Genomic DNA, 9,818 nt, shown 5'->3' on the forward strand with positions numbered 1-9,818 from the left:
TTGCTGTCTCGTACACGAATTTCATGGCTTTCAGTCACAATCTGCAGTGATTTTGGAGCCCAAGAAGATAAAGTCTGTCTCTGTTTCCATTGTTTCCCCATCTATTTGCCATGAAGTGATGGGCCTGGATGCCATCAACTTAGTTTATTGAATGTTGAGTTTTAAGCCAGCTTTTTCACTTTCCTCTTTCACTTTCATTAAGAGGCTTTTTGGTTACTCTTCACTTTCTGCCATAAGGGTGGTGTCACCTGCATATCTGAGGTTATTGATATTTCTCCCAGCAATCTAGTCTCCAGCTTGTGCTTCATCCAGCCCAGCATTTCACATGATGTACTCCGAATATGAGTTAAATAAGCAGGGTGACAGTATACAGCCTTGAAATAGTCCTTTCCCGATTTGGAATCAGTCCATTGCTCCATGTCCAGTTCTAACTGTTGCTTCTTCGCCTGCATACAGATTACTCAGGAGGCAGGTCAGGTGGTCTGGTATTCCCATCTTTTTCAGAATTTTGCACAGTTTGTTCTGATCCACAAAGTCAAAGGTTCTGGTGTAGTCAATAAAGCAGAATTAGATGTTTTTCTGGAACTCTCATGCTTTTTATATGATCCAACCATGTTGGCAATTTGATCACTGGTTCCTCTGCCTTTTCTAAATCCAGCTTGAACATCTGGAAGTTCTTGGTTGACGTATTGTTGAAGCCTGGCTTGGATAATTTTGAGTATTATTTTGCTATGTGTGAGATGAATGCAATTATTTAGTAGTTTAAACATTCTTTGGCATTGATTTTCTTTGGAATGGGAAAGAAAACTGACCTTTTCCAGTCCTGTGGACACTGCTGAGTTTTCCAAATTTGCTGGCATATTGAGTGCAGCACTTTCACAACATCATCTTTTATTACTTGAAATAACTCAGTTGGAATCCTATCATCTCCACTAGCTTTATTTGTAGTGATGCTTCCTAAAACCCACCCGACTTCGCATTCCAGGATATCTAGCTCTAGGTGAGTGATCACACAATCGTGGTTATCTGGATCATTAGGATCTTTTTGTATATTTCTTCTGTTTATTCTTGCCACCTCTTCTTAATGTCTTCTGCTTCTGTTGGGTCTATAACATTTCTGTCCTTTATTATGCCCATCTTTGCAGGAAATGTTCCCTTGGTATCTCTAACTTTCTTGAAGAGATCCCTAGTCTTTCCCATTCTATTCTTTTCCTCTATTTCTTTGCATTGATCACTGAGGAAGGTTTTCTTATATCTCTTTGCTATTCTTTGGAATTCTGCATTCATATAGGTATATTTTTCCTTTTCTCCTTTGCCTTTAGTGTCTTTTCTTTTCTCAGTTGTTTGTAAGGCCTCCTCAGACAACCATTTTGCCTTCTTGCTTTTCTTTTTCTTGGGGATGGTCTTGATCACTGCCTCCTGTACAATGTCATGAATCTCCATCCATAGTTCTTCAGGCACTTGGTCTAGCAGATCTAACCCCTTGAATCTATTTGTCAGTTCCACTGTATAATTTTAAGGGATTTGATTTAGGTCATACCTGAATTGTCTAGTGGTTTTCCCTACTTTCTTCAATTTAAGTCTGAATTTTGCAATAAGGATATCATGATTTAAGCCACAGTCAGCTCCTGGTCTTGTTTTTGCTGACAGTGTAGAGCTTCTCCATCTTTGGCTGCAAAGAATATAATCAATCTTATTTCAGTATTGACCATATGGTGATGTCCATGTGTAGAGTTGTCTCTTTGCTGTTGGAAGAGGGTGTTTGCTATGACCAGTGCATTCTCTTGGCAAATCTCAGTTAGCCTTTGCCCTGCTTCATTTTTTACTCAAGGTCAAACTTGTCTGTTACTCCAGGTATCTCTTGACTTCCTACTTTTACATTTCAGTCCCCTATAATGAAAATTACATCTTTTTTTGGTGTTAGTAGTAGAAAGTCTTGTAAGTCATCAAAGAACCATTCAACTTCAGCTTCTACAGCATTAGTGGTTGGGGCATAGACTCAGATCACTGTAATATTGAATGGTTTGCCTTGGAAATGAGCACAGATCATTCTGTCACTTTTGAGATTGCACCCAAGTACTGTGTTTTGGACTCTTTTGTTGACTCTGCGGGCTGCTCCATTTCTTCCAAGGGATTCTTGCCAACAGTTCAGTTCAGTTCAGTCACTCAGTCATGTCCAACTCTTCGCAACCCCATGGACAGCAGCATGCCAGACCTCTCTGTCCATCACCAACTCCTGGAGTTTACTCAAACTCATGTCCATTGAGTCAGTGATGCCATTCAACCATCTCATCCTCTGTCGCCTATTCTCCTCCTGCCTTCAATCTTTCCCAGCATTAGGGTCTTTTCAAATGAGTCAGTTCTTCCCATCAGATGGCCAAAGTATTGGAGTTTCAGCTTCAGCATCAGTCTTTCCAGTGAATATTCAGGATTGATTTCATTTAGGGTGGACTAGTTGGATCTCCTTGTTGCCCAAGAGTAGATATAATGGTCATCTGAATTGAATTCCTCCATTCAAGTTCATTTTAGTTCACTGATTCCTAAAATATTCACTCTTGCCATATCCTGTTTGACCACTTCCAGTTTACCTTTATTCATGGATCTAACATTCTAGGTTCCTATGCAGTATTGTTCTTTGCAGCATTGAGCTTTACTTCCATCACCAGGCACGTCCTCAACTGGGTGTTTTCTTTCGCTTTGGCTCTGTCTCTTTATTCTTTAATGGAGTTATTTCTCCACTCTTCTCCAGTAGCATATTGGGCACCTAGCAACCTGGGGAGTTCATCTTTCAGTGTCATATCTTTTTGCCTTTTCATACTTTTCATGGGGTTTCAGGCAAGAATACTGAAGTGGTTTGCCATTCCCTTCCCCAGTGGAACATGGTTTGTCAGAAATTTCCACCATGACCTATCCATCTTGGGTGGCCCTACATGGCATGGCTCATTGTTTCACTGAGTTGGACAAGGCTGGAGACTCGGGTTTGATCCCTGGGTCGGGAAGATCCCCTGAGAAAGCAATGGCAACCCACTCCAGTACTTTTGCCTGGAAAATCCTATGGACTGAGAAGCCTGGTAGGCTACCATCCATGGGGTCCCAAAGAGTCGGACACAACTGAGCAACTTCATTTTCACTTTCATGGTCCATGTGATCAGTTTGATTAGTTGTCTGTGATTGTTGTTTTCATTCTGTTTATCCTCTGATGAATAAAGATAAGAGGCTTATGGAAGCTTCCTGATGTGAGAGACTGATTGTGGTGGAAACTGGGTCTTCTGATGGGTGGGATCCTGCTCAGTAAATCTTTAATCCAATTTTCTGTTGATGGCTGGGGCTGTGTTCCCTCCTTATCTGGCCTGAGGCCAATACTGTTGGCCCACACCAAAACTGTTGGCCTGAGACTCCAGGACACTCAGGGCAAATCTGGCTTGGTGTCTTCTGGGAATACTGCTCCTTTCTCCTGGCTCCTGTTGCACACAAAGTTTTGTTTGTGCCCTGCAGGAGTCTGTTTCCCCAGTCCTGTGGAGGTTCTGTAATCAAATCCCACTGGCCTCCAGGAGTCCTGGTGTGCACAAGATTTTGTTGGAGCCCTCGAGTGTCTCTGGCAGGTATGGGGTTTGTTTCTAAACATGATTTTGCGTCTCATGCAATCTTGTTGGGGCTTCTCCTTTGCCCTTGGATGTGGGGTATCTTTTTTTTGGTGGGATCCAGCATTCTCTTGTCCATGGTTGTTCAGCAGAGAGTTGTAATTTTGGAGTCCTCTTAGGAGAAGATGAGCTCAGATCCCTCTACTTCACCATCCCACTCAAGTACCTTGGCCACATACTTGTCAATGCACAGGGCTGAGTGGCTGCACTCAGTGTACAGGCAGATGAGCACATCAAGCAGTGTCTCCATGTTTAGGGCACCCTCATCGCACCTGGGCTGATCCAGGAGTAGCTGCTCCAGCTTCTTGAGTCACACCTTGGCTGACATGGTGCCATATGGCCCATTCCTAATGTGCTGGCCTCTCGTGGCCCACTTGGCCAGTCCATCAGGGACTGAGAAAAGGAGGGCAGGCTATTCTTCTGCAACATTATCTTCATAGACTCTTTTTAGCATAAATAGAAAAATAAATATGTTATCATGCTAACATTTTTCTGAAATACAGATATTTTTGTCTGGTTGCTTCTAATGGTCACAACAAATCTGAACTGCTGACACAATGACTCTAGTCATCATTCAAAAGATGTGTAATTTTTATTGCAGGACATTCTTTTGGACTCAGTTTTTCCAAGATTTTTTCCTTTTGTCTCAATACAACTCTTCAGACACAAGTCACTCATTTGTTATCAGTATGAACAAATCACATCATTGACATACACCATGTTTCCATAAATCTTATAATTTATTGAAATTTTTATTTTTGAGATATTATAGACAACTTTAGAAGCTTTATTTACTTATTGTGGTTTTTAAACAAGCTATATTTATAATTTTTACCATCAAAATTTCTTATGATTTTAAGTTCATGAAAAATTGTATTTTTTGTATTTGAAGTAAACTTTGGATTTTATATTACCTTTGAAACCTATACTTATAGCTACAGATAATGATTGCATAACAGTTCTTGATAATTTGAAAAGGCCAAAGACTGCTTTGAGTATCTAAAGGAAGATATTTTCAATTTTCCTTACCGTGTTATACTTCAATGTGCATACTCAGTCACTCAATCATGTCCAACTCCTGTGACCCATTGGACTGTAGCCCAACAGACTCCTCTATTCATGAGATTTTCCAGGAAAGAATACTGGAGTGGGTTGCTATTTCCTCTTCTTGGGTATCTTCCCAACCCAGAGATCAAACTAGCCTAGCATCTCATCTCTGTCTCTTTTGTCTCCTGCATTGGCAGGTGGATTCTTAACCACTTGCACCATCTGGGAAATACCAAGTTATACATCAATAGATTTCAATCAATGTTTGACTCTCCTCAACTGCACTCATGTACCATTTTGGACATTACCTATCCCAATGTAAAGCAAGGACCTCAGGCAAGTATAAGAAGAGGACACTTGCTCTATTCTCACATCAGCTTTTATTATCTGCACTTCTTCATTAATGTGGTGGTGAAACCTGTAAAGAGGGAGCAAAGATATTCTTGTAATTTTCTTTTCATTCTCTCTTGGTTTAATTTTATCTGACTGTCTTCTTTAACTGTCCTCATTTTTGTAATAGTCCATTCATGTTACATCAATTACAGAAAATACTCAGTCTCTTCTTCAGAAAGGTCTCAAAATTTACACTTTAAAGGCAGAGTCTTCATTTGCAGCGTTTCTGGAGTGTTCAATATTCTAATTTAAAATAACCCTTGCACTAACTCACATAAAGCTGAAATCCATACTTAGTCACTATGTCATGTCTCACATTTTGTGACTCCATGACTGTAGACCATCAGGCTCCTCTGTTTGATTTCTCAGGCAAGAATACTGAAGTGGGTTGCCATTTCCTCCTCCAGGGGATCTTCCTGATCCAGGGATCAAACTTGCATCTCCTGTGTCTCCTGCATTGACAAGCAGATTCTGTACCACTGAGCAACCTGGGAAGCCCCTAGAAGCTGAGATGTTCACCCTGTATTTTGCAGAATGGTTGCTTTTTGTATTAATATAAGAATAGCTTTTCTCTGTGTGAACTTCCCTTTAGGACATCTTTAATTATACTTCATGCTCTGAGATGTGCTGTGAAAGTGGATGTGAATTTATTTTCTGGTCCAAATTATGGTGAGATGAGAACAGGTTTCACATTGGTAGAACCTGAAAATGTTTCTCTCCCATTGAAAACTCTTTATGTCCTGCAGGTACTTCTAACTTACTGCATCAGCCTGAGGTCTCATACCTTCATGTTCTAGTACCCAAAGGTTTACACTGCTGCTGCTGCTGCTAAGTCGCTTCAGTCGTGTCCGACTCTGAGTGACCCCATAGACGGCAGCCCACCAGGCTCCCCCGTCCCCGGGATTCTCCAGGCAAGAACACTGGAGTGGGTTGCCATTTCCTTCTCCAAAGGTTTACACTGGCACAATGCTAATTTCATCATGTTGAAATTACCACTGTGACAAGCTAAAATTTCTCCCTGTTCTGAATAATTTCCAAAATGGAATTAATTGCTAAATAATTCTTTTTGCAAACATCTAATTGGTGATACAAATTACGTTTAAATACTGCTTGGATATTTACTATGTACTGATAGTATACATCAAAAAGTCATAGATCCTTAGCTAGATATTTCAGTATCTTGATATTATATTGTCAGCAAATGTATCCACTTCTTTTCCCCCCTCTATACCTTAAAAATATTCATCTTAAATTACCAGCAATTTTAACAACTAACATATACTAAATGTGTACTTTTATCAATACTGGCTAAGAGCTTAATCTTATTTTAATACTACAAACACCCTTTGAAGTAGCAGATATTGCTATCTCCATTTAATATATAAAACAACAGAGGTCTATACAGATAACCTGATATGCCCAAGATCACCAGTCATCCACTTCAAAAAAAAAAAAAAAAAAAAATCTATTGGAGAAATTCTATTAAGGTAAGACTTTTGTTGGATTGGTTCTATGACAGATTCCAAACAGATGCAACAGTCTAAAACACATATGGAAAACTATCATAGTTTTCAGAATCTACTGGATATTCTTCCTTTGTTCCTCCAAATATACTCTCCACCATCTTTCACTTTGACTATTTCCTGGGTAGGGTTGGGGATGCTTTAAGAACTGCATTAACTGATCTCCCTGGCTTTCTAGTTTCCTACTGGGCTTAGTTCATACTACCTTGGCAAGAAATTTAGGTCACCACGAGGCTGTTCTGCCTCTTGTTTCGTGTGACGCAACAGATCCAGTGGTGTTTCAAGTAACTATTACTGACAGCAAGGCTAAACAGAATGATTGGCAAAGGTCTGAGGGCAAATTCTTCTCCCTTTCAAACTGCCAATGGACTGGTGGGAGACAATAGTTTCATATAACTTCAGATGGCAAGTTTGACCAATCAGCATTTCTTTGTGATTTCTCTTTTCCTGTCTTACTCCTCTTTTCTCTTATTTCTGTTTCCACATGACAGTATTATTCCCTGAGAGTTTTTCTCAGTCTTTGTTTTCAAGAAAACCCAATTTAAGACATCCCAAAGCTCATAAATATTACATGCACACAAAGTTCCATATTTGTACAGGTGCCTTGATCAAAAATATTAATGCTTTGTCATATCTGTATTATATTTTCTCTTCTGCTGACTCTGTGTACTATATCATTTAATTGAATTTGTATGTCTTTAGATCTTTAGAGATTTTAAATCTTTTCTTCACAAAAACTTTTCATCCTTGCTGGAAATACTTTTCTTTGTAAATTTTCTCACCTGTTAAAGCGATAAAATCTATGACACTTAGAGATTCTCACTTAGCTTTTTCTGATTATGTGCTTGTAGAATTCTAATAAAATCCTTCTCAAACTTGAACATACATTAGAGTCACAAGGAAATATGTTGAAAATATAAATTGCTGGGCCTCATTGTCAGAGTTTCTGATTCAGTAGGTAGAGAAAGGCTTGAAAATTCCAATTTCTTACAAGTTCCAAAGTGATGCGGATGCTGCTGAACTGGAAACCTCATTCTGGAAGACATTGTTCTAAGGTTGCACCAATGATATATATGAGGACAGAAGTCTTACTCTAGAGTTGTAACTTAAGTGTGTGATATTGATAGAATAGCCAAGTAAACAGCAGAAAAAAACCTATGCGGGAAAATGTAACTAAACATTTGATGATATACGATTACAATGTGTTTATTTTAAAAAAATTTTTAGACTATTATTTATTTATTTTATTTTTGGATGTGCTAGGTCTTTGTTGCTGCTCCGGCTTTTCTCTAGGTGCAGTGAGCAGGCTTCTCATTGTAGCGATTTCTCTTGTTGTGGAGCACAGACTTTAGGGCACATGAGAAAGTGAAAGTGAAGTTGCTCAGTCGTGTCTGACTCTGCGACCCCATGGACTGTAGCCCACCAGGCTCCTCTGTCCATGGGGTTTTTCAGGCAAGAATACTGGAGTGGGTTGCCATTTCCTTCTCCAGGAGATCTTCCCAACCCAGGGATTGAACCCGGGTCTCCTGCATTATAGGCAGATGCTTTACCGTCTGAGCCACCAGGAAAGTCCTTAGGGCACATGGTTTTCAGTAACTGCAGTGCATAGATTCATTAGTAGCTGCTCCCAGGCTCTAGAGCCCTGGCTCAATAGTTGTGGCACATGAGCTTATTTGCTTCATGGCCTGCAGGATCTTCCTGAATCAGGGATAAAACCCATGTCTCCTGTATCGGCAAGCTGATTCTTTACCACTGAGCCACCAAGGAAGCTCTATAATGTGTTTCTTAAGTAAGATAAAATCGTCCTAAAGATTGATGTTTGATCTTTTATGAGAGATAGTCCATTTATGAAAATTCCCTTAAGTAAATTGAATTGACATTTTCTTCATAACCATCCTGTTAAGTAGCACTGTTATTACATGTGCTTTAAAGATTAGTAAGTTGGGCAAGTGAACTCCTTCAAAGCACAAGTAGGTAAGTGGTAGAACCAGGCATTGTGTCTCCAGAGCCCATGCTTTGTTGCTTAAGAAGAAATCTGAACAGGAAAAGCAAGGCCAGAAGACGTTAGTGGTGACAGAGCATACACTTAGCCAGATTGTGCCACTCATGAGTCTGGGCTTTCAATCACTGCACGATGGCTCACAGTGGGTTTTTTGTTTTGTTTCATAACGATAGGTAGTTTTTAATCAGAATTAACTATATTTTAATCACTGCAGTTACCACTTTGCACAAATTTGTTCATTTGGTACTATAAAACCTGAGATACTAAATACTTAAAAATATTCTCATTTTATGGGTAAGGACACTGGGTCTTAGAGAAAGTTAAGCATTTAGACAGGTTAAAGAGATTGTGATTTTGAGAATCAGAGGCAATCACAGATGTAATTATGCTGTACATTCCAAAGGTTTTTACAAAATTAATTTGAAAACCTACTTCAATTTAATATAAAAAAATAGCAATAACCACATCAATAAAACAAACATTCAAAAATGCCCCCTTTCAACCTTGCAGTAACAATTCTTTTTTGTTGAATCAAAACCAGTTTGTCATCATCTTGATAAAGACTTCAGAAAACAACAACAACAAAAAAAAGACAGAAAAACTGGAAAACATAAACTAAATGAAATGGAAGCACTGAATAGGAAATAAAAAAATTGAAACAAACTAAATGAAAATAGAAGACCATCAAATACTCCAGTTGTTTTTAAACATGGCTGTTCATTAGAAATACACATAGAGCTTTGGAGAAAAAAAGCAACACCTGGGCATTTGCATTTTTCAAAAAATTACAAGAAAATTCTCATATGCATCTGGATTTTAATAAGTAATTAGAGGTTTTCTATTAAATGGTAGGTTTAGTGATATAGAATTCTATTATTTTCTGTTGACTAATCATGATACAATGGTATTAAGCAAATAATAGCTACATAATCACAATTGTAAAAGATGTTTATCAGTTACCACAGTCAGTAGCCAGATTTAAAAAATCAAAAGATAATTACATCTGCAAACCATAATGGAAACATGATTCACCTAATCATGTAAAATAATTACATACAATTTGAGGGGTTAAATAGAGTGATGTGGTACATGGAAGTGTATACATACAAATTTCCATCTGCCCAGCCAGTCTATGCCTTTTGGTGGTGCATTTGATCCATTTACATTCAAGGTAATTATCTGTATGCATGAATAAAAGGTCTGTCTAGTCAA

The 9,818-nt window shown here is 38.7% G+C and overlaps 1 non-coding gene across 1 annotated transcript; it reads right to left on the reverse strand.

Moving 5' to 3' along the window:
• Positions 1-8,099: 8,099 nt before the first annotated feature.
• Positions 8,100-8,172, reverse strand: TRNAY-AUA (transfer RNA tyrosine (anticodon AUA)). The gene has a single exon. It is a non-coding gene; the product is annotated as a tRNA-Tyr (tRNA).
• Between the last annotated feature and the right edge of the window lie 1,646 nt (positions 8,173-9,818).

Source organism: Bos grunniens, chromosome 16 (assembly GCF_055505025.1).
Source record: "Bos grunniens cultivar Pamir isolate PY7600 chromosome 16, Bosgru_T2T1.0, whole genome shotgun sequence".
Lineage (NCBI taxonomy): Eukaryota > Metazoa > Chordata > Mammalia > Artiodactyla > Bovidae > Bos > Bos grunniens.